Source organism: Camelus bactrianus, chromosome 5 (assembly GCF_048773025.1).
Source record: "Camelus bactrianus isolate YW-2024 breed Bactrian camel chromosome 5, ASM4877302v1, whole genome shotgun sequence".
In the NCBI taxonomy this organism is placed as follows: Eukaryota; Metazoa; Chordata; class Mammalia; order Artiodactyla; family Camelidae; genus Camelus; species Camelus bactrianus.
In genome coordinates, this window is record NC_133543.1 from 23,377,421 (window position 1) to 23,403,973 (window position 26,553).

Genomic DNA, 26,553 nt, shown 5'->3' on the forward strand with positions numbered 1-26,553 from the left:
CCTGCATTCTAACTGCAGGGGAGGCTGGAAATTTGATTCTGGCTTCAGTGCTGGGGAGGAGGTGATCATAATGTGGGAATGTCCCTAAACACAGAAGACTTGTTCATAAGATACGAGCAGCCACAGACATGACAAATGTCTGCAACAATATACTTACAAAAATGAGAAAATGTACTATAAAATTCCCCACCTACATATATGTAGCAAGTACCGTTTAATGCCATTAAGTATTCTTCCACAGTCCTATTTTATTTTATTTTATTTTTATTGAAGTGTAGTTAGTTGACTTACAAAGTTATATTAATTTCTTGTGTATAGCATAATGATTCAGTTATACATATATATATATCTACATATTCTTTTTCATATTCTTTTTCATTATAGGTTATTACAAGCTATTGAATCTAGTACCCTATTCTGTGCAGTATGAACTTGTTGTTTATTTATTCTGTATATAGTAGTTTGAACGATTGTTACAAACTGCATAGCATCTCATTCTTGGGATGTACCATCATGGATTTTAGCCATCCCTTATTGTTAACTAAGTAGGTGGTTTCCCAAAGTTCTGTTACAGTGGCTTAACTTTGTGAGCATGCATGATCTTTTGCTTCAGCTGAAGTGCTATCTTTAGAGACATTGTTAAATGTCCTCCACCACTTCCCTTTCACCCCACACCGTCCGGTTTACCACCCACTTACTATGGCCTCCAACTAACCAGCTTCAGAACAGGCAGCCATGTTTGGGAGCTCCGGCTTTTAGTCCACACTTCTCCTTTCCTCCCTGTTCACTGTCATAACAAGGGTGGAGCCAACCCTCACACGGATTTCCGGGACATCTTTTACATTGTGATTTTCAACCTGTCACCATTTTAACAGTCCACTTGGATAGCCATGTGTTACATTCTTATTTACTGAAAGTAAAACTGAAACTCCCAGGTACTCCCTTTAGCACAAAACCTGGAGGTTGTATACTTCTGGGTGCAATATTGGCATAAATAAAATCAGGCATTTTGGGGCTCTTCAGATCTGGTGTTATAATATTGTAAAAGTTAGTTTCATTGAGTCTCAACTTTTATTTCTAAAATGTGAATCACAACACTACGATGCCATCGGTGGGATCACAACACTATTTACATCGCAGGGTCGCCAAAAGGATTCTGTAAGATCACTCACATGGTGGACATACAGTATTCAACACACAGTAAGTGTTCAAGAAATGTCAGCTGTTAAAATTAGACATACAAAATTGTCTTTTCTGTAGATCCCTGGAAGTTTCACATCCAATATCATTGTCTCACATCCAATATTATCATTTCAATTCATTATTAATCACTGTTAACTTCCAGAAATGAACTCTCATCAGTATCAAAATCTCTAGTCTTTTGACAATCATGATGCTCCTAGGCCATCACCCCTCTTCCATCTGCATTTCTCCTGGACCCATCCTAGACCTCAAGATCTGTTTCTTATGCTCCTTCATGAAAATATATTTCTTATCTCCCCCAAAACAATCACTATTTGTCTTTCCCTTTGCAGACCCACCATGTGTTCTCTGGAGTGCTCCTCTCAGCCTTCTATTGGAATGAGGTCTCATCAATAAATAGCAGGCGTCTACATGTCTTACCCTCCTTCCCACTACTGCTTACCCTCCAGGACCAGGGTCACAGCTCACTTGTCAAGTTATCCCTACCCCAAGTGCTGAATGTTTGGGACAAACTCAACTAGTCTGAGATGAAAATTAAACTCCCGAGCAATGGAGTTCTTTGCAAATAACTTATGCTGCTTCACATCTACTTAGAAATAGCTGGCGATTTGGATCTTAACAGCTTTGATTTGTATCTCAAATTAAACATTACCATGACTGGAAACTGTACCTCAACCAGAGAAAAGCTGAGATTCTGTTCCTCTTTTATATTACCTTTGCTTACCTCTGATTACTTATCTGGAAAAAAAAAAATAAATCCCTTTCTTGTAATCCCACAGAACATTTTTTTTTCAGAATATCCTCTTATTAAAATAGATACAAACAAATATACATGTATATACACCACATACACATAGATCTTTCTCAAAAGTAATACATAAATATATTCTCAAAGTAAAAAAGTTTTAAATTATATAGGAACCAATAGGGAAAACAGGGAAGCTTCCTCTTCACACATTCCCAATTATATCCTCTCAAATGAGGGGGAAATAACTGTTAACTCTCTTCAAGTGTCCCCTGCCTATACTTTCACTTTCAAGTCATTCTGTGTCATTAACCCAGAACTCCCACACCCTCATTCTCCTGTGCCCTGCTAACCACGACCTCCCTTAAGCGTAACTCTCGAAAGTTCTGAAAGTCTGATTAAAGAAGGCACGATGGGCAACAAGGGTTTATGCAAAGTCCTGATCACGTCTCAGGAAGGATGCAGCCTCCTCCACCAAAAAAACAGAGAGACATGGAGTCAAATACTGAAGGCTGCTGGCGTGCAGAATTTGAGGCTAAAATCAGTTTTTTTCTCCACCCAATTTTCTTCATTATCTGTCACAGAATATTAAACGTTTTGCTTAGGCTATTCTTGGCAAAACTTTCTGCTTATTCCAGTTTGAAGTCAACATGGCAGGAGGTGCAGAAACAGCCGAGTTGGGTTGCCTCATTCGAAGGTGGTTCCCAGAGCGGTACTCTGCACCCAGAGCTGCTTTATCAAGGAAACTGACCGACACGCTTCATCCTCCACTTCCCTCTGCTTGTGGTCAGCACAGATTTAATCAGCTGGAGACCGAGGCAGAGAGTGAAGGTAGTAATGGAAACTGTAAGGCAGGCATGGTCTCTAAACATATGCACTTTTGTTTCAGTGGATCAGCATCATGGTCTAGTGTCTGTCGGGGTTGCATGGCTGCCTGTCGGTCCTGCTGTTCCACAAGGGCAGCCTCCAAGTCCAGTCAGCTTCAGTCACTACCACACTGAGCACCTCTCCACAAGGATGCTAGCTCTGAGAACTGACGCTGTGTAATGCTTCCATGAGCACTAAGCATGCATCCAAGAAACAAAACTGAAACATTCTGAGTCATATGTCAGAATTCTGTATCCTTACAAGAACATAGGGTGATGGGGACAGGGGAGAGAGGCAGAATTCAATGGTCCAAACATGTATCTTTGAAAAGACTTCTAATGGCTTAAGCATAATCCCAAAGACATTGGAGGAAAAGGCACAAACATCTCTCAAACAGAAAGTATTTTTAATTTTGGTAGGAAAGAAGATGAATGTTGCTAGTTAAAATGCCCTGGGATTATTTTAGGTTTTCATATACTGTAATTACTTTAGTTTGGAAATCTGAGGATGAATAATATTGTTTTTGTCTAATGGAAATGGCAGAAACAGAAACCCTGAAACTCAGATGTATGTGCAATATGCATATATACACACCCACATGCACACACACAGTATATTGTACACACCCACCTGGCCAGTTCAGATCTTCTGACACAGCCAAATACATTCAGGAGAAAGCCAATGGCAAAAAAAAGTACCCCCCCCCATCCCAAGGGGAATCTAAGTAAAAAGAGATTTGCAGAAGAGACAAGTAGGGAGAGGCAGGGGATTCATCACTGCCCAAGAGACCGTATGTTATCAAAACAGTAGAAAAGGCTTAAAGAGAGTATTTAGAGGAGTACAATTTATCACACTTCCCACTATGACTGTCTCAGGAGAACTTCCCCAGAGCATTCTGCAACTCTGTACAATAAACCCGCCGCCCCACACAACTGTGTTCCACACATCAGATACAGCTTGCACTGTGACATTCCCAATGATGTCACTGATGTGTGCCTTGGTAGCAGGGCATGGTTACCATCCTGAATGCAGCACGTTGAATAGGCTTTGGAATGAAAAAGGGCAGTATCTGATGATTAATTCCCCGTGCCCTGCCCACACCTCCAGCTCTGGTCTAAAATGTGCCTGTTCACAGAACCAGGAGGCTAAAAAACAAAACAAAACCAAAAAACCCTACCTCAGTGTAAAGCCATTTCAGGCAGATGAAACCCCCTGAAAGAGACAAAGAGCCCTCCTATGAATTGTAAAACCTTATCTATGCATTGTGCTAGCCTCTAATGCTTGAGTCCAGGGAAAAGAGCAATTCTTTGTTCAATGTTTCAAAAGACAGGAGAAGGGGGTGAGGATGGAGACAAGGTGAGGGTGGAAAGGAGAGGGAGGAACACTATTTGTACAAAGCAAGAACTCTGTCTCAACCGTCCACCCATCAGTCTAGTTTTCTGAGCACTGTTCCTCTATGCTCACATTGTACACAGTATGATGAGGTCATGAAGAGAGGACAGATCAGAGTCTGTGGTTTAGAAGCTTCTACTGCTGCCAAGGAAATGAGACTCATGTACATTAATGTATCAAGAAAGAGAACATTGGTTTTCTGTTTATTTATTTCCAATCTCATTCCCTTCAAGGATCTGTGATCACTTACAAAAATACACACCAAAAGAAGATGATAAAATAAATAATTGAGGAAATAAAGCTAAAAGGAAGATACAAGTAGAAAAGTAATAAAACCAGAGTTAAGATTAAATAAAGAAGTGTACACTATGCTGTCCAGGCTAGAGGTGACCGATACGTTTGGCTTCAACTTTTGAGAACCTTAAGCACAGGCAGTAAATTGCACAGGACACTATACACAGAGCTGATGTTGAGTAAGAATGACGAGGCAACCGTTGCCAAACCTAGCTGCCCAGTGACGTCACCTGGGAAGGTTTTCAAAAATTCAGTGATGACCAAAATTCCTGGGGAAGGTGGAGAGGAAGAGAATGCCAGGAATCTGTATTTTTAAAAACCTCCCTGAAGTGATTATGATGCTGTCAGCCTTCAGACTGGGAACCACAGCTGTAGGGATTTAGAAATGGAAAAAAAATTCTCCAAAAATCAGATTGCAAGAATTATGGAGGATGGAGGGACTCAGGCTGAGCCTCTAAGTCTGAGTGAAGTTTAGAGAAGTGGAGATTCTAAGAAGAACTTCCAACAGAGGTAAGGGCATGGGCCAAATCACAGAGATAGGAAGGAGTTTAATGCCATGAATGGGACACGCCCACCATCCCTTGTTACCCTGGAGGAGATGTGAGGGAGTCCTAGGACACTATTTAATTTATTCATCAATCCATTCAATTTTAATCAAATCACAAAGGAATTAAAGATGCCACATACACAACAAACAAAGGATAAAACTGAGTTAGAGATGAATGAAAAATATGTATTAATTATCTACTGCTGCATAACAAATTGAGTGGCTTAAAAATAAGACACATTTAAGTGCTGGGGGTACAGCTCAGTGATAGAGCATGTGCTTAGTATGCACGAGATCCTGAATTTAATCTCCAGTACCTCCATCAAAAAAAAAAAAAAAGAAAAAGAGAAAAAAGAATAATACACATTTACTATCTTACAGCTTCCATGGGTCTGGGATCTGAGAACAGCTTATCTCGGACCTCTGTTCAGGTCTCACTAGGTAAGCAGGCCTGAGGTCTCATCTGAAGCTTGGCATCTTCTTCTGAGCTCATGGGGCTGTTGGCAGAATTCCTGTCCTTGCATCTGTAGAATTCACGACGACTTGCTTTTTCAAGGTCAGCAGGAGAATCTCCGAGGCTTCAAATCTCTGACCTCTAGACTCCCTTTAAGGGACTTGTCTGCTTAGGTCAGGCCCACTCCCCCCCCAAAAGTCTCCTTTTTTATTAATTCAAGTAAACTGATTAGGGACTTTACATTTGCAAAAATCTCTCCATCTTGGCCACATAACGTAACCTAATCACAGGAGTGACTTCCATCATGTTCTCAGGCTCTGCCTACACTCAAGCGGGAGGGAATTATACACCACGTGTGTGTATAACATGGGACTGGCCTCTTAGGGTCCATCACAGAATTCTGTCTACTGCAAAGGACAAGATGAGGGAATGAAAAATTGCAAATTTGCAGGCTATATGAGCCAATAGAGCACTTGTAATTAAACATATAAATTTGGTGCTGAACTTCCTGGCAGTTGAAGTAAAAAGGAGCCATGGGCAGACTTCTTAGTTCTCTCTGGTCAGTTCCTAGTACGATTTATACAGGATATTTTGCACGTCTTTACAAAGGAATCATAAAATGACACAGCATCAAAATAAGGTGAAAGAAATAAAATCGAGTTCAATGGAATTTGATCCAAAATAACTCTGTCAAGTAAGGGTCATGTTTGTCCCTCTCCACCAACTTGCCCCAGACCGTGGGGAATTGGTAATAATGGGAACAAAGTTCAATGAGGTGCCTGGGCAATACCAGGTACCATGGGCTGGTGACTGGGGAACCTGTAACAGAGATTCATCATGAAAAGGCACCAGGAGTTGCTCTAGGGGAAGTGAGAATACTGAAGTGTAAATGAACTGAAGTCAGAAATCAGAGGGATCCCACATGTGGAAGAGACAGTGGCAAAAGTTCACACCCTACACAGCCTCCAATGCATCTTGCAGAAATGTTGCCTTGATCTTGCACCCTGGCAAGTGTTATCTGGCCACCACCCTGTGCAACAGCTTTCCCCCAGGGCATCTTACAGGCACCCCTTCACCTCAGACAGAACTGAGCAAATGCCTCTGCTTTGCTTTCCAGGGCTCGCAATTGGTTCTAAGCATTCAGCACAGAAAACTGTGTCGACCTGTGTTCCATTCATGCTCTAAAATAAACTTGTAGCTGGATGAAAACTACTCTTCCTTTTTTCATCTGCTAATACATTATCTCTTTTTATGATCCCACTCAATTCCACTACTTCCTGCTCCATTCCGTGTACCTGTCTCCCTTCCTTGAATGGCCTCTCCCTCATTCAGAGTCAGAACTGACTGTGTAATCACTCCTGTTTACTCACATCTGGTCTCCGATCATCTGACCATCTGGTCCGTGGCAATGACCACTTTTAACCTCTTGCATCTTTTAGTTTCCATAGAGCTTATTAATTTAGATTCACAAAGTCCAGGGATGGAAGAGGCCTTGGAATCCTCCAGCTGACCTCCCTTCTCAATGAAAACCATCCCAGCACTGTCTGAGCACTTCAGGAGACAAGGAACTATTTCATAAGGTCCCAGTTTCTGTCTATTAATTTCCAAATGATCCAAAATTCTGCCAAACAATAGGCCACAATCACTCCTCTTTAACTTCTACCCTCAAGTAGTAGAAGAAATTAAGTAGTATTCTCTGGAGTAAATTAAAATACCACCTTTACCTTCATATATTGTTAGTGGGAACACAAACTAGTGCAACCACCTTGGAAAACTATTTGGTTATATCTTCGAGACTCCCTGTGACACAGCAATCACGCAGAGAGAGACACACACACACTCACACACACTCACCAGACATGGGTGTAAGTTCACCAAGGAACATGTCCTAGAATATTCACAGCAGCACTATCTGTAATGGTCTCAATCTGGAAACTAACCAAAGGCCCCCAACAGTTGAAAGAATATATTATGATAGAGTCACACAGTGGAATACTATACAGCAATGAGCATGAAAACTCTACGACTAATCACAGTAATATGGATGGGTCACACAAACCCAATTTGAATGAAAGAAAATTAGACATACTGTGTAACTCCATTTATATAAAGTGGGTGATTCCATTTATCTGAAGTGCAAAAACAGGCAAAATTAATCTATGCTCCTGGAAGCCCTCATGCTGATTACCTGAGGTGTGTGACAAAGAGGGAACTTAAGTAGGATGCTGGTGAGATGCTGGTGATATTTCCTGATCTGATAATACAGGTACATTTGCCTTGTAAAAATGTATCCAACATATAGTTAGGTGCACTTATCTGTGTGTATATCCTACTTCAAAAATAAGTTTTAAAATCCTCTTCCTCCTCCAAATATCCAGAATAAATCAAATTTCTTTAGCCATTTCTTATAAATATAGGTTATAGAATGTTCAAGATCCTAGCCACCTACTTATAAAACCTTTTAATTTGGCAAAGCTCTGATCATTCACTGGGAATTTAATCAGTGTTCTTTAAATGTCCCACATGAGATTAACTCCTTTCCTCCAAGATGCTGTGAACTCCATAAAGACAGGTATTTCCCATTTGATTTTCTAGCAGCTAATCCATTCAGAGTCCATCGTATGCTCAGAAAATAGTTTTTCCCTCTTCTTCCTTAGCAAGTACAGATAAAACAGGTCAAACTTCCATGGGGTCTATTTGATTAAACAACCTAAGTATTGTCTTCCATTTTTTTCTCGAACTAAAGGCTGAATACACATTTTTCTGGTGAAGCTAATAATTGGTCTCTCTCCTCGAGCTGACCTAAGGATTGACCTTTTGCCCTGATTTATGAGCCCTTTTCAGATGTTTCCATATGGTGAGGTGGGGACAATCATGAAGCAGACCCCTCTAAGTCACTGATTCAGTATTTCTCACTTCCTTTCCTCTTGTCCTCATCAGCCATAAATTGACCTTGTATCTGAACCCCTTCCTGATAATTTTTTCTTCTCAAGGAAAAAACATACTAATTTGGACACTGAGAAAGCAGCGTTCTTATTCCTGTGAAGTTACTGGCATCCTTCTTCTTGATGGGCTGAAGAGAAGGTGAGATCAAAGGGCACCAGAACACAAGCCACATATCTAAAGTAAAGAAAGAATCCTGGGTTCTCAATAATGGAATGAAAATAACGCTTTTGGCGTTGATAAGGCATCTGCCTGATAACATATCTTTCCAGAGCAGATACAGCCAAGGAACTCTGCGGACATTCACATCATGGAGGTGGTTTTCCTCTCTGCTCACATGCTCGTTTGCACACTTGGCACCTGGCATGCTTGGTTGCTGCACAAGGTTTGCCGGATTTTCTTTTCCCACTTTGCACAATTTTTTTGAGAGGATATTTATGGGTGTCAGTCACTTCCATGGACAAATGGTAAATAGAATGTCCATTTTCTTAGCCACATTCTTATTCCTGTCACCCAGCTGCCTTTATAACCAATGGTTCAGTCTACAGAAGCACAGCTTGTGCCACCCCATCTTGATATAAATAGGTAGATATATAGATAGCTAGATAGATAGACAGACAGACAGACAGACAGATTGATAGATACACAGATGAGGGAGAGAGAGTGGATAGATAAAGGAAAGAGAGAATGAAATTATGAATCTGCAAAGATTCTTACCAAGCCCTCTGAGGAGCTCTCTCTAGAAAACTGAGGACACATGTCAGTTCTTTATAAAGACCATACAAAACAGAGAAGGAAAATCTAAGAAAGCTACTCATGCAGAAACTATTTAATCAAAGAGTAAAGACAATTATAACATCTGTTAATCTTCTGTGGAGGTTATAATTAAATGCTCTGGAGAAACACCCTTTCATGAGTGATCCTTTAACATCTGTTGTGAAGACGCACAGCCTTGTGCAGTGACGAATCACTTCGGCACTCTGGGAAAAGGGGACTTCTGGGGATCTCAGATGCTGTGAGGGACCTCCTGCTCACAGCCCAGACCTGCGCCCACTGTCCTGGGGGAGGGGCCCTGCTTTGAGAGCTCTGCATAATTGTCTTTGCTGTGAGTCAGACCGTAGTTACTGCATGTTAAGGAATAACAGGATCACAGAGCCAGAAATGGCCTTGTGACTATCTGATTCCGCGCCCCACCCCACCGCCTTCGCTCTGCAGATGGGGCCACTTGACCCCATGTTCCACAGTGGGCTGGTGGCAGGATTCCACAAGCCGGATTGTTCAATTCTCTGTCCAGATCTCACTCCACTACATCATGCTGCTTGCTCTTTCGGTTTCTCTCTTATTTGGGCTTAGCGTTCAGATTTGTCCGTTAATAGAATCAGCATTATAATAAAGCCCTAGGATATCTGAAGTTTATGGAGAAGTAGGAAGCTGAAATGACTCCCTTCTCCATTGCCTGGTCCATGCCAGTGAGAAACACTAACCAGCAGCACTTCTTTACTTGGCATTCTGGAGAGCAGGAGGCAGAGGAGAAGGAAATTAAGATAAAGAAGGAGGAAAACAAACTAAGAGGATGAGAACACAGAGGGATGGGTGAGAAGAGGGAAGATTTAGAGAGACAAGGACAGAGAAATAAAGTAGGGTAAAGAGAGAGAGAGAGATGGAGAAGAGGAAAGAGGCAAGAGGAACTAGGGAAGTGGTCCAGGGATGCAGAAAATGCACATCAATTAAGACCCCACCAAAAGGAGCCGGACACATTTTATACCCCTCCGCCTTCATAACCTGGTTCCACTGCACTTCGCATAAGTAGTTCTACACATACCTAAGACCATAGGATTTGGCAGTTTTCGCCAAACAAAATGCAAAGATGATAAAGCCAGGGGCATCACATCAACAGACACAAAGTGTTGAGCAACAAAAAATATGCCCACATGCCCATCTATGATGTAAGAACCTCACAGACGTATTCACGGCCCAGGAAGGGGAGGGGCGGCAGTCTCCCTGGTGGCTGATCCGGGCTGCAAATACCGGTATGTGGCAAAATGCTGAGTAAACAGGGTTTTTGGCATTTGGCATTGGGATTAAACAAGTCCCTAGGACCAGGACACAAAGTGCTGACATCAGACTTCTCATTTCCCTTCAGCAATCACCTCCTTACAAGGGCTCATGATGTCTTCAATGAAAGTGAAAGTGGTTACCACGTACTGCGAGTCTAACTTTGTGCGGCACTCTGGGTACTTTATCTCACTTAATCCTCACAACGATAAGCAGGTTAGTATAATCTAAACATCTGGTTCAAAGTCTTACTGTGCAGTCTGAACAAATGAACCCTCAGCACCTTGGTTTTCTCATCCATCAAATGGAACTCATAGGAACATCTATCTCAGAGGACTATTTTGAGGATGAAATGAGACAATTTAAATAGAAAATGTCACAGGGCCAGACCCGTGGCAAGAACTCAATAAACATTAGGTGAAGTCACTGTTGATAGGACTACATTTTACCAGCCAGGAAACTGAGCTCAAGGAAATGAAATAATTCTCCCAAAGTGGATGGAGATCAGCACGGAGGCTGGAACCCAGTTGTATCTAAAGGTAAATGTTACGTGGGCACAAGCTGTGGCCATTTGTTTTGTCGTTTTATCCCTATTAACAGACTCCAAATATCCTGGTCTTTCTAGTGCACAATATAGCCTCTCAAGGAAAGGGTATCCAGAAAATTGCCAGCCCGACCTGGAAAACATAAAGGGGAACATTACTCAGCTCAAGACATCTTCCTCTTACTTACTCCCTTGTCCTCATCAATGAGAGAGGGAAAGAAACCTTTGTCTTCATCCTCTTCTTCACTTACTGTCACACCTACAGAGCCACCGTGGACGAATGCCATGAAAATTGATGCTTACACGACTGGAAGTAAACACTCACTCCCTCGTTGAAAGTTCGGTTATACAAAATCATAGAAGGACAGTACAGGAAAAGAAAACTATGACCCAATACTGTGTTCATGGGTCAATAGACTGAATATAGTTAAGATTTTACTGTCCCCAAATTGATCTATAAATTTAATGCAACTCCAATCAAAATCCCAGCAAGATTGTTTGTAGGTACAGACTAACTAATGCTAAAATTTAAGTGAAGAGGCAAAGGAACTAGAATAGCTAAAATAATTTTGAAAAAGAACAATAACAACAAAAAGAAAGCTATAAAGCAATGTTTTGCCTTTGTGCCCTGTGTCCAAGGAATTCTGAATTCCAGGAGATTGTGTAATAGGGAAGAACAAACCTGACTCCATACTGGATCTGTTTCTTTTACTTTAACCTTTATATTCTATTGCTTTTGCTACAAGTTCGTCACTAAAGGGATGTTGCCTATAAGCTTAACTTATACATAATGGCCCATCTCTGGGAACTTGCCCTAACGAACTGTCTCTCAATTTAATGGCCTGCCGTGCAGTGAGCAGTACGCGCTTAGACTCGGTAACATATTGAATGTCATCAGTTGAATTATAAAAAGGGATGCTTTCAGAAGTGTAAAAATGGAGAGGAGAAAGTACTAAATTATAGCCTGAAGAGTTGATCACATCTATCTATTCACCAAATGCTTGCTGGACACCTACCATTCACCAACCATTGTTCTAGGCTCTCAGGCTACAATATTAAATGAGATGGACACAGGTTCTGCCTTTGTGGAATTTAGGTCCTAGATGGGGAAATGTTCTTAATCAAATACCTGACCATGTGTTTAATTACACTAGCGATGTGTGCTACACAAAACAAGGACCCGGGGCTATAAGAGTATCCAACGAGCAGGGACAGCTTTCTTGGGGAAGGCCATTTGGGCTGAGCAGTGACTGGCCGAGTGAAGGTAGTGGGGAACAAAGAGATTTTGGTGAGCAGGACAAGTTGAAAACAAGCCAGTGAGTAGGAAGAGACTAGCTCTGAGCTAACCCACTGACTGACTTTAGAAAAAGACATCTCAAGTCCCCCCCACCTCTATCCGTCACTAGAACATGTCACGATGGAGAAGTTAATGATGCTCTTCAGCTCTCACAGCTCCTCCCGACTCTCTTTTCCTGTGTCTGAATCAAAGGCACATGATTGCGTGAGAAGATTCTGATCCAGGTGCAGGGAACAGAAAACCCATTTTGTTGCGAGCGGGGCTCATGCAAACTTGGGAAGCAGTGCGAAATGTTCCTAGGATAGGGGCACCATTATTTCTTTCCTTGATATTGAACAGCCAATATCAGTTTCCCAAAAAGGCTCAGCGACCAGGGCTCCAACCTCAAAAAGAAGGTCACAAATAGATTTCATGACTTAGCATCCAAAGTCCTGGTTTGGTAGATGGGCTATTAATAATCTGCATCCTCCAATTTTCCCTAACCATGAAAATGAAAAGTTAAGACTTCTAATTTCTCCAGATATAAAGAACTATAATGCACTTTAAAAAATTGCTTCAGTAATTTTGCTGCTATTAATCAGGTATCCTAAAACAATGGCTTCTTTCACAAGGTTAACTGCTGCAATTGGTCTATATGTGAAAGTTTATTCAGTTTAATAAGGCCCTCTACTGGCAATCTCCAAAAACACAGTCTCTTTCAAATTATTTTAAGTAAACTATTTTAACTACTCCCAATAGTAAAGTATCTCACATTTTGGGTTATAGAAATCTGACCTGAAAGAATGAGAAGAAAATGAGAAAGGGAAGAAATAAATGTCATTTTAAGTGGGCCATTCATTTAGTTATTCATAAAATAACATTACATGAAGCATCATTTGTTTTCCTCTGATGAAGCTATTCTAGCTGTCAAAGGTACTCAGAAACAAAGGCTATTTCTTATACTAAAATGTATCAAGTATTCATGGAACCATAAAACTAAATTATGAGTGTTATTTACAAACCCCAATAAACCAGATCATTTCTGACCATTTACCTCCATATGAGTAGTTGACTATAACTAGAGTAAAAGAAATGTTGAAGGTAGGCCTTTTAAATTGCTTTTGATACAGCAAAAACAAATAGTTAACTTCTCTCGCTTGACAATGGACTAAAATATAAAAAACCCCAAAATGATATACGGGGACTTAAGAATTCAACTACTCATATAAGAAGAATGTTTTAAAAGTAAGTCATCTTTGACACATTTGTCGAAGAGCTGTTAGAACAAGTGGGAAATTTCAAGTCTAGATTCCTAGCACACCAAGTTAATTTTTTAAATGAGGCAATTAATAACTTTAGGAAAACTATCTTTAACAGAAAGGAAATATGAAAATAAATTATTTAATTCAACAATAAGCTTATTTATAATCATGATAAAAATAAGCACTGAATATACATGTAATCAAAATTGAGATGTCACTTCATTGGAGAACAGAAAAGGTGTGGGAGGTGTGAGAGATACATGTTGTAATCTATCATAATAGAAAATAGTTTGACATTATAATAGATATAAAAACATTATTTAAAAGTATTACAGAGAAAGCAGCTAAAAGAAAACACTCTGAGAAGCAGGACTCGGGAATGGGATGGGGAGAGTGTCTCAGGGGATTGCAAGATATATATATCTTCATTTATATATATATGTGTATATATATGCAATTTTATATATATATAAACATTTTAGTACTATAATTTATGTCAAATGACATACAAATTAAATGTGTAAGCTATAAAGTTCTTATTTATGTAGAAATTTTAGTACTATTTGGTTTTCTAAATTACAAGCATGTGTTACTTTGATTTTTTTGAAGTTTCTAAAAACAGATTAGCACTGACAATGGAACCCATTTAGGACATATCTTTTGGACTATCCTGGATCAATGTTCTATGTTTCTAGATTCCATTTGCCAATGAAGCAAGTACCCTTCGTGGAACAGTCTGTCAGACATGCATCTCAACAGCAACACTTGTTCCCACGCTTCAGAACTCAGAGTTCTTCTTCCAACACCATGATATTTATCTGCCATACTATTATCCAAGCTTATGTTCCAAAATGGGTTTGGGACTTTCTTTTTGAACTCAGTCCATTGGGTTCTTATAATGCATCCAAATTCTACTCAGAGGAATCACTAATCCAGAAAGTTTGTTTCTAAGAGGAGAGATCTGGTTTCTTGCCCTGAAAATACCAGATTAATTTATGTAACTACTGGGAAGTACCTTGTATGATCTGAATCTTCCAAACTGACATGACACACTTCATTAGACAAGTATGTATCGGGGTATAGTAAATGTTGTGGGTAACGTTCTATGTATCTGTGAGATTCATCATCTCATCTATAAAGAAAGCACAACTGAGAATCCAAAAATTCCAAATGCATTAAACTTTTTAGAATGAGAGAAGTAGAGAAAAAGAAGGCTACAAGGCATCTTGTGTTTAACTGGTTCTATGACTTGCCAGTGGTCAGCTTCAACCACTCTGGCTACTTAAACCCACTATCATTAAATACTACTCTCCCTTGATAAATCTTCTATGGACCAACCAAATGACCGACAATTATTTTCCTTTTTTTTTTCTTTTTAAACTAAATCCCCTGGATTACACTCTTGACCACGCTGAACTCAGCCTATCAACACCTACACCACGAGTGCATATAATCTTGATGTTTACTCATCAACCTGGGCCAATCTGCAAAGGGATTTTGTCTGAGATTAAAACAAAAATCCCAAAGGACTGGGCATGCGCTTTGAGCCTTCTGAAAGACTAGAAAATGTGAATCACCAGTTCAGTCAGTTGGCACCTAGAAGTGTTTATCTGATTCACTGCTCTGCCAGTACCATCAATCCAGCAGAAGACCAGAAAAAAAATCGAAGTTCCACCATGTGCAAAGCTCGTAAGAAAAACTGCCTTCCACGTGTCCAGAAAGCCGTACAATGAAAGGTTAAGAGTATGGGCTCAGGGTTCAAATCCTGCCTCTGTCTCTTTCACCAGCCGTGTGACCTCTTTCACCACCCACGTGACCTTTGCACATTCCCCCTCCTTTCCGAACCTCAGTATCCTTGCCTGGAAAATGAGTATTATGATCACAACGAGATAGCGCACTCGAAGAGTTCAGAAACGTGCCTGGTATAGTCATCAGTCAATAGTGATTATGGAGAAAAAAGTTTAAATCTTCTCTGGGAGTATCCCTCGAGCATGCATTCACACATCTTTTTTGTCATCATTTATTGGGAACTCTGTGCCATATGCTTAGCTATGCATGAGATGACAAATTTGGCGAGGGCCTGGAGGATAAATTGGATGGAAGGGGAGGTGCCGTGGCCAAGACTGTAAAGGTGTAGAGGTGCTAAGGAACACCCAAGCCCAGAATGTTCCAGTAACAGAAAGCAGCTCCTAGTAACCAAGACAGGAATTCAGCCCTGAATCATCTGAGGAACTCTTTATACCTAGGGTTGAATTTCCCCTTGGAGATGCTGATTCATTAAGTTTGGGGTGGGACATGGCCATCGGCAAGGCAAACTGTAACGATAACAGCTAATACCCATTAGTACTTAATCTAGGCCTGGGATTGTCCTAAGTGTTTCTGCTCTATTCACTTGTTTAATCCACCCCACACTCCCATAAGTAGGCACTCTTATCAGCCACATTTTAAAGATGAAAAAACTGCAACAGAAAACTTAAGCAAATTAACCAAGATCATCAAGCCAGACAGTGGCAGAAGCAGGACTTGAGGCTGTGCAGGCTGGTTCCAGAACCCAAGTCCCCAATGGCTCTGCCAGGCTGCCCCTCCACCCACGACAGAAGACACAGGTGAACTGTCAGGCCAGGAACCTCTGGGACAGACACACAGTACATGTGCGGGAGTGGAGAGAAAGGAGGCAAGGTAGATTGCTGGCATCACTTCAGGAATAGCCGTTTGCAGGCTGAGGGGTCTGGCATTGAGGGCCTTCAACCACAAGAAAAAAGAATTTCAAGGTACTCAGCACACCTAAGAGCAATTTTGTTGTGCAGAGATATGGGTGTTTGATGCAGGAAAAGGGATACTTAAAATTAGCAATTTGCTCACTTATTTAATATTACACATTTAATCACTCTGTACTAGGTGCTGTGGATATAGGAAGTACTGAAACATAACCCTTGCTTTTGATGGAAAGAAGTACTAACTCTGTGGCAAAGAGCTTCAGATCCACTGCAGAAATCAGCCCAGGATACTGTGAGGGTCCAAAGAAGAAAATTGTCACTCGACTTGAGGAATCCACAGAGGCACCCCACAGGCAAGGGTGTCACGCGCAAGGAAGATTCCATAGAAAGAGATTACGCAGGGTGTTAGTGGAATCTAGTTGAAAGTTAGCATCAGAGGTCCAGGCTGCAGTGAGAGAATGAAGGGGGAGGAAGAATCAATGAGAAAATGAAGAGAAGTTTCCACCGCCAAGAGGGGTGCCGGCGTGAGAGGGGGGAGAAAAGTAAAGCGCGGTCGATAAAAGAAGCTTGAGATGCAGAGGTAAAGCCGAAGCAGCCTATGTCAGAGCTGGGAAGCACCTTAGGCCTCTCTACCTGCACCTGATGCAAAAGCGCCTTCCGTACACTTCCACTGCCCGAACCGTCCGGCTGGCCCCTAGGTCAAAACCTGTCAAATAATCACACAGTCCTCTTGGGTTCTCTAGCAAAAACAATGAGGAACAGCGACAGTAAGAAACATACCCACAGTCAAAGACAAAACAGGAATGTTCTGTTTACCAACCACCTTCATCGATCTCCACACCTTCACTCAGCCCAGTTCCTGCAAGAAGGTCTAATAACCACGTATGGGTCCTATCGCTTCTAGAACCTGGAAGAACTGAAATGCGAAGTGCATGCTGGGACAAGCCCGGGAGGCTGAGTTTCTAGTTGGAACTCTGCCAACAACTTGCTGGGTGACTTTGGACACATCATTTCCCCTCCTTGTGCCTCAGGTTTTCTTCTGTAAAAAGTAAGCTTTGACTAATAGTTTGGAAACTGTTTTAGTAGCAAATCCCTATTTTTTTTCCAAAGTAAAATTCACAGAAAGCACTGAGCTTTCATATATAAAACATATCCAAGAGAGTGTGCACTGATGGAAAAATGTGAAGCTGACACACAAACAGGAGGAGGCTGCCCACCTTAGAACTCCATAGAAAACAGCAGAATGGTTTAGAACCTTTCAGGCACTGGCTTCTTACAATTCTCTGAGACCAGAGAAAAGGGGAAAGGCTATGAAAGCTGTCATTGCTCTTGTGGGCTGCTGATGTCACAGCTGAATCGAGGACCAGCCAGGTCTCCAGGAGTGAGTCGTGGGGCTCACGTGCAGGAGGTAAAAGACTGACAGCCACTTGCCAATCTGTGCAGCATGGCTGTCAAGTCTAGATGGCAGGCATCAGCTGGGGTTTGTTACTGATTATGAGGGGCCGAACTGCAGGCACAGGAGCAAACCCAGCCGCTAGAAGCGTGCAGCAGAAAGACAAATCCACGTGGCCCTTAAATAGTACATCCAGGTGACCCAGGGCAGCCTGATGACAGCGAGCCCGGGTCCAGGCTGGCGGCACAAGGAGCCCACTCCTCCTCCTCCCCCAGAAAGATTCGGAGAGTTTGAAAGAGTTGGGAGGAAAGTGAAAGTGAGGATATAGACCTTGCTTTCCGACCTTGCTGGGTGTCCAAGCCTGGCTTTTTCAGGAATACATAACTTCAGGTTTGCAACTCAGAAGACAGGTTAGAACACTGGCCATTTCTCCAGGTACTTAAAGGGAAGAAATCCAGATAGAAAGGGTTTCAGTTTCAAAACATTTGTCTACACTTCCAAACTCCCTGAGAATGAATGAGCTTGTGTGTGTGTGTGTGTGTGTGTGTGTGTGTGTGTTTGGGGAGAGGGTGTAGGCAGCAGGGAACATGCCACTGTGAACAATATACACGTATTAGAAACCTAAGAACTACAGAAAAGATCAGACACAAAAACAAACAAACAAACAAACAAAAAAGCTCTCAAAAAACAAAAATAGGTTTCCCCTTTCCAGCACACAGTTCATCAAAAATTAGTCTTTATAGTTTTCTATTAAAATTCCTAGGTCAGCGTAATAGTTTTCTGTATGGTCGGTTGCTTTTTATTTTTTTTAAAAAATTCCAACCTCCCTGCAGACGCAAATGAAGATCAGGAATTCAGTATCTTGTTATCATCTACCTCCTGGTGCCTGTTCTGAGACACGGAGTCCTCTACACCTACCCCGTCAACCTTAACGCACTGTAATTACTACTTGGAACAAATGCATACTTGTTGTGGCAGCGAGAGAGCCTGGAGAAATACAGATACATCATCGTCTCACTTTTAAAGGAAAGCAAGCTGTATAACCACGAAAAACTGTTACAAGAGTTTAAAAAAAAAAAAAATCCAACAGTCTTACTTGTAGTCAGCTCTGCAGTCAACACTTATCACAGTCCTGGAGACCGACACAGGAACTGCTCTCTCCAGCTAAAAATTTCCTCCCGGGTTTATCCTCTGTTTATTTGTGAAGCATGAAAAGGCCAGGCTCAGAGTGCCGTTTTTCTGAAACAGCCGAAGCAGCAGCAAAGTTCCGGCAGCGAATTCGGAGCAAGTTTGCGGAGACTCCGCTCTCTCGGCTGCTGCGGGCTCCGTGGTTGCTCCGAGCTTGTAAATACAAGCTCCGTGGACAAAGTCCCAAATGACATCACTGGCAGCTGCTTATTGTTGAGTCTTTATTAACTGACTGTCAAAAAAGAAAGGGGGGGGGGTGGGGCGCAAGAGTATCTTTTCTGCAGCAAAAAATCGGCATCTCTGAGCGGATTCCAGTCATACATGCGTAAATAGCCCCATTGATTCAAATTTTCAAGAGCCTGGTTTCCCTCAGGTCAGATCCTTTCTCCTGAAAAAGGCAGAGAATCGCCTCTACCAACTGATGCTGGAGACACTGATGCCGTGGAGAATTTTGAGGTGCCAGCCAGGCTCTAATAAGTTGCTACCCACCTGTTTCCAGTCTGCTTCAGAGGTTCATGATTATGAATAAATGAACATTAGTTATGTCTATGTTGCCTCATAACTTTTACTATTATATATATGTATACGTGTGTATGTGTATATAAACCTGGCTAACATGTTTTTTTCTGGGAGGCTTGTCCAGGATTGCAACTCTTTTTAGGTATAAAGTTTTTCAACTTGAGGTAGAAGGGAGACCTCCCTGAGATACAGCCAAAATTGTTTGTGTGTGTGTGTGCGTGTGTGTGTGTGTGTATGTGCGTGCGTACGGGCAGAGTTTTTTTCTGAGAAGAGTGGTGAAAGTTTTTTTCAGATTCTCAAAATTATAATGACCTACATACACCACCCCCATCATGCCCAAAATTAATCCATAAATAACCTCCTTGGCCAAATGCCTCAAATAATCTGTACTGCAAGCCCCACCCACTCCCAACTAGCAAGATTAAAACTGGACACTTCCCCTACCATTTTACACTCCCTAAAGGAATCTCTTTTCTGTGAGCTGGTTCTTATGGTTTTTGTGGTTTTTCTCCCCATGCACCCCCACCCCCACCTAAAAAGTCTACAAATCCTACACCATGTCTCTGCCATAAAGCTTGGGCACCCTAGCCCACCGTTTTCCTTCCTTCCTCTGAACTGCTATAATGATGCTATTTATATTTATTTGCTGCTTTTTATATACTGATTTGTATTTTTAGCTTGTTTTTTAGCCATCTGTGTTCTGTCCCCCCAACTCAAGTTGAAAGGTCTTTGAGGGCAACCATTGTGTCATGTTACTTGTTTATACCTAAATCTCCTGCCAGAGTGAATCGTAAGCAGAAATGGGGGAGGGGTGAAAGGACCTTGAGGGCTGAGGCAGGAAGGAACAAGGTCAGTGAGTCCATGGAATGGGTGGATGTTTAGATTAAGCACCCTCCCTTGGAGAACAGTGACCTCGCATCTCACTGGTCACCACCTGAGTGGATGTTCTTTGGCACGTCCAAAAATTATATTTTTCAAAGAGCAGTACCAGAATATTGATTTGGCAGGGTATCAAGGCCCCCAAATATTCCACTTTTATGTAGGAATCAGTTAAAGACAGTACATATCTTGTATGTCACTAGTAGGCTTAAATCAATACAATATTTACAAAAAGCAAGTTAGAAGGACTTAAAGTTTAAGTACAAACCCTTAGGCCTAGCAATTCCACTTTTCCCGAGTGACCCTACAAATATGCTCACAAAAGAGCCTAAGGATATAAGCTCAAGAATGTTCTTTGCAGCGTTATTTGTAAACCTATAATGTAGAGACAACTTAAATATTCATCAATATGAGAAAAGGGAAGTTATACAAATTATGGTCCATGTATAGTATAAAAAAGGAGTTGAAAAAATTGAGGTAACCGCATATATATTGACATGTTAAGAAGTAGCTCAGTAGCTTGTTGAATGAAACAAGCAAACTGTAGCATATGATAGGAATTATACACAAGATTGGTAGTGGTTATCTTTGGTAGGGGGGTGAGTGGAATTTTCACTTTTGTGTGCTTCTGAGTGGTTTGACTTTTTTTTCAATGAGCATGTTCTGCTTTCGTTACTTAAAACGTCATAGAAGTACATGATTGTCCAATTTTCAAAATAAACCAAAAGGAGAGACCTAGCTATTCCTTCAACAAATATCTGACATCGAGTAGGTGCTCAGTGAAGAGCTACTGACTGGAAGTATATTTATGGAGCTTCTACTAAGATACAGCCATGTGTGGGGATAGATCGGGGTAAAGAGGAAGAACCAGACACTGGGTTTTTATTCCCAATGGAATGACCGACCCCCGTTCCCTTACATTAAAGGATTGACTTGAAACCTCTTGGACTCTGTCCACTTTAAGAAATGATTAAAGTTAAGTGCTCAGAACATAAAGTGCTGACCTTTCCCTTGTCCCACTGCTGTTTGACAAATGGAGTTTTAAGGTAAGACAAGTAAGAACCGCTCTGGTTCAGTTCACTGGCTGCAAGCAGGTGCTGGAGGGAAAGTCAGAAACCTGGGGAGGACAGAGGTTTGCCTAGCTCCTTGTCATGGCTGGTCTAACTTCAAGGAGCTCTTTCAGGGGGAGGTTAAGAAAGTTTGATCCACAAAGAGTCTTCAGAGCTTGATTAAGGAGGGACTTGGGGCTTTGAAAGTCAGTGGCCTGGAATGAGGGCACCAAACCCAGCTCTGTCTCCCCTGCATACACCTCTAGGGCCTCCATGGTGGAAACTCACAGGCAGAAGCCATGTGCTAGATACTATGTTTTTCTTGAGGGGGAAAAAAAAAGTCCAAGAAAAAAGAATAATGGAAAGCTTCCACCCAGGTAAGATACGTTTCCCCAAGCACAGTTTCCATTCCTCTAGAGAAAACATACTGGAGTCCTATGTTACCTCGTAGTGAGAAGATACCTTATGTCTGTAATAATTTTAAGAAAAAGAAAAGCACAGCCCACATTTCATGCCTGTTTTTATTTTGCTGGGATCCACATATCATAGGAGCCTGAGGCCAGGTTCTATTTAAAGGTACATTTGGAGCCCCTCAGGTGTGATAGAGTCACACTTTCTTAACTGAGAGTTAAATACAAGAATTTAACCTGACTTAATGATTTAGTATAAAAACAAATATTACTCAGCCATAAAAAAGAATGAAATAATATCATTTGCAGCAGCATGGATGGACCTAGAGATTATCATATTGAAATAAGTCAGACAGAGAAAGACAAACATCATACGTTATCACTTATATGGAGAATCTAAAAAAAATGATACAAATTCTATTTACAAACCAAAAACAAACTCACGGACTTAGAAAACAAACCATGGCTACCAAAGGGAAAATGGTGGGGAGAGATAAATTAGGGGTTGGGAATTAACAGACACACATTACTATATATAAAATAAACAACAAGGACCTACTGTATAGCACAGGGAACTATATTCAGTTTCTTGTAATAACAGAAATGGAAAAGAATCCAAAAAGAAAAAAGTATTTATATGTATGTATAGGTGTAACTGAATCACTGTGCTGTACATCTGAAACTAACATTGTAAATCAACTACACTTCAGTAAAAAAATTAAAGGAAAAAACTTGAAAAACAAATAAGGGATGGGGGATGGGCAGGGCTTTCTTCCCCACCTCTACCACGTGATCATTACGGCTGCCGCCCAAATTACCTCCACCTGCTGAGATGCTTGGCCCACCTTCCCTTATGGTGCCTCCTAGTCCTCCACTGGGGCAATTTCCTCTCTCCCCGTGAGGCTGCCCTCCCCAGTGGAAGACTGCCAGGCAGTCAGAACATGCATAGTTATCCTATTTACCTAAACTCATTTCTTTTCAAGTCTTATGCTGTATTCTTCATGTTTAAGTGTTCTCTGTTTTAAACTGGAAAATCTCTAAAGTCAGAGATGGTAATCAGATCTCCAAGGTGTGAAACGCAGCCAAGAGGTCCCTTAGAGATGCTCGCTGGTGGTGTCACCTACCAAGTCTGTCATCACAGGTACAGTTTCTACCTCCACTGTTTGATTTCCCCCCTCCTTCCTCCTCTCATCCTGATAAGCAAGTATAACTACTGCCATTTATTAAGCATTTATATGTGCGATTTAGTCTAAGCACATCACTGACTTTATCTTTAAAATATCCCACTGAGTTACATACTATCATTATCACTCCCCTTTTACAACCAAGGAAACTGAGGCTCAGAGAGGGATGTTACTTAAGTGATTTGACAATGATCACAAATAGTAAGAGGTAGATTCACCATTTCAACTCTGCCCGATCTTCCGGTGTCCCAGGGGGAGACCTAGGTCCCTCAGAGGATTATAAATATTGGAAAGAGAGTTGGTAAAGCAATACAAAGAGTGGCAAATTGGAATTAGAAGCATGCAGCCATGATTCAAGTACTCAGTTCTGATTCCTATATACAGACATACAGCAGTGACCTTCAGACTTCAATCCTGAACGAGTGTGACTTCTCTTTTCTGTAACCCAGCCCCTCTGCTTAGCTCTTAGAGGAGATAGGCTGCAGGACTTAAAGACAGGGGCAAAGACCGTGGGACTCAGACTCACATGACTGAGTCCCAGAGAGTCACTGTGGAGTAAGTTCCCGATGCCCTTGGAGATACACAAGATCCAACTGCAGGAAGGAGAAAATAACACATTTACAGCTTGTTTCCCTTTACACTGAGAACCTTCAGCAACTCCTATTCCTTTGCTCTACCATCTATTTTTTCTTATGGAGATAATGGTTCTATGGGCTTCTAAGGGCTTGAGATAGCCTGTCGCCAGGCAGTCTGCCTTACAAGAGTTAATATGATTCGATAAATGCTGGAAAGGGTGTGGAGAAAAGGAACCCTCCTACACTGTGGCTAGGAATGTAATTTGTTGCAGCCACTATGGAAAACTGTACGGAGATTCCTTAAAAAACTAAAAGTAGACTTATCCTATGATCTATCAATCCCACTCTTGGGCATATATCCAGAGAAAACTCTAATTCGAAAAGATAAATGCACCCCAATGTTCACTGCAGCACAATTTACAATAGCTAAGACATGAAAACAACCTAAATGTCCATAAATAGATGAATGGATAAAGAAGTTTTGGTGTGTGTATATATACATATATACACACACACATACATACACACACACATATATGTGTGTATATATATATATATATATACCTACTACTCAGCCATAAAAAAGAATGAAATAATGACATTTGCAGCAACATGGATGGACCTGGAGATTGTCAGAGTAAGTGAAGTAAGCCAGTAAGAGAAAGACAAATACCATATGATATCACTTATATGTAGAGTCTAAAAAAATGGCACAAATTAACTTATTAACAAAACAGAAAGAGACTCAGACATAGAGAATAAGCTTATGGTTATCAGGAGGGAAAAGAGTAGAGAAGGACAAATTGGGAATTTGGGATTTGCAGACACTGACTACTACATATGAAATAGATAAAACAACAATTTTATACTGTATAGATAAACAACAAAGATCTACTGTACAGCACAGGGAACTATACTCAATATCTTATAGTAACCTATAATGAAAAAGAATACGAGAAAGAATATGTAAAAAAGGAAATAGGAAACAGAGGAGATGTGAGAAGGAATAACCTAGGAAGACCTCAGCATTCCCCAAACAAATTAGCATGGTTTTGAGAGTATGAGTCCCTAGGGGCCCTGAGAATCTGCATATTTAGAAAGTGATCCACATCCTTCTCATGCAGATGGACCTCAGACCACATTTTAAGAAGCACTGTTTATAGCGAGAGAAGTAAATATATGACCCTTCTGTCTACAGTCAGACATCGATAAAGATCTTCTCCATGTTCCTTAGGAAAGAGCACTGTCATCAGTTAGCAAATTCCTGGTAACACTTCCCTCCAATATATCACATGTGACACAAAGTTGATGCACCAGGGAAAGACCCAACAGGTGCCACATGAATAGTCCTAAACACATAGACGGATAAAGACGTGTGTAACCTTTCATCACTGCAGATGTTACCGTAGTCCCCACACATAATCCAACAAAAGCAAGAGTAAACCATAAAGAGTGAAGAAGTCCAACAAAGTTCAGATTAAAGTTCAGATTACTCCCATAATGACGCTTAGATGCATTTTGTGATAGATCACATTTCAAGCCTAGAGTTGCTTTTTGCTTTTTTTCCAGTGGGGGAGGGAGGGCTGTGCACTGGTGCTCTAGACACACATGTAGCCTATCTACTGGGTCCTTGAAACTGTTGGGACACCGGGAGCCTTTGGAGAAGGGGCTGATATGACAGATGCCTATTGAAAGAGGAGGTGGAGGGAAGAGATCAAAAATTTAACTGACTCTGACAATTTGCCTGGGACCTGCCCTGGAAATGGGGCGCTATCACCCCACACATTTGCTTTCTCCACCAGCTCGGGCTCCAGGACCATCTCTGGGATGTACAGTGAGGTTTAAAGCTCCCTAAGACCCGGGAAGCTCTTGAAGAAAGGCCCCCGTGGAAGTATAAAGTATCACCCGAAGTTGGAGGATTTTATTTCAGCCTCTTCATTGTGTTGTTGACAGTGCATATTGTGAGTTTGACATTTTTAACTACTTTGCCAGCCCCAAATCAAAGGGGCTGGGTGAGAGTAGGTGGGAAGACAGGCGAGGTGGAGGAAACTGTATTCTTACCGTGACTTTAGTTTTCCATGAATCAACACACAGCATTAAATTGTGCGATCCCAAGCCAGGTCCAACGATGCTGCTGCCTTGGAGAGGTAGGTCAATTTAATAAACTAGAAGATGCACATTGCACTCCTTCTAACCTGAGAACAGAGTCCTGAAACCAGAGCCAGCAGGAGGCCTCTAGGGACACGGCTGTCTGTAAACTGAGAGCACTTTGTGGGCCATGGTAATTGTCTAAATAGAAAGGCCCTGAGTTCAATTTTCACCAGCTATGGAGAGGCCATTAAAATCAGTGATAGCGCTAAGCCAAGGGAGGGGATGGGGACAGCTACTGGCTCTCCCAGCGTGGTGCTGGAGACCAGGATTATTGTGTGATTAGCACCTGTGTTAAAGCCAGCGCTGAGTGGCGTTGACAGTCAACTCCCAGTGATTCCTGAAACCCTGGGCTCTGGCACATACTAGCCCTGCTGGGACCTGTTCATACCTGGGATGTGAGGCAAAGTGGAAAGACTGATAACAGCTGGGATGCTCCAGCGAGGATGTGCCCCAGGGCAGAAGCAGACAGCCTCCCAAGCTCTGAAACCTTTGCCTGCATTTGCCCAAAAGGCCACAGACCCCTGGGCTGACTCAGCATACTCAAGAGGCCCCAGAGTTTCTCCTTTCATGCTGACAAAGCCTCTTAGGTTAAAAAGACAAAAGTCGGGACTGCGGTAGGGAAGGCGGGTCAGGGGTCTGTTGGAGGGGTGGGCTGGAGGAGGGCTGTGCCTTTTCTTTTTCCTCTTTTTTCCCTTTGCAAGTGCATGCACACACACTCTCAAAATGAGCACACACCCGAATTCTTTCGTCTGGTGGCCTAACATTTTAGGCTCCTGAAACACCTTACTTTTGTGGCAAAGATTCCTCAAAGGCCCTTTAGTAAAAAGGCATTCTTACAGATCAGCGAGGGAGAGGCAGCTGTCTCTGCAGCATGTCCCCAACTAAACAGCCCTGGGAAGTCAATAG

The 26,553-nt window shown here is 41.7% G+C and overlaps 1 protein-coding gene across 7 annotated transcripts in view; it reads right to left on the minus strand.

Annotated features, from left to right (window-relative positions):
* Window positions 1–26,553, minus strand: part of NCKAP5 (NCK associated protein 5) — a 918,990-nt gene that overhangs the window by 810,997 nt on the left and 81,440 nt on the right. For 3 of the 7 annotated variants that reach the window (XM_045508844.2, XM_045508837.2, XM_045508838.2), the window contains exon 1: window positions 18,789–19,098. The exons of 1 other annotated variant lie outside the window; for it this stretch is intronic. The gene's annotated coding sequence lies outside the window, so the exon portion shown is untranslated. Of the gene's footprint in view, window positions 1–18,788; window positions 19,101–26,553 lie in introns of those variants that run through there. 3 more of the 7 variants (XR_012506967.1, XM_074363534.1, XM_045508845.2) reach the window with 2 other exon arrangements.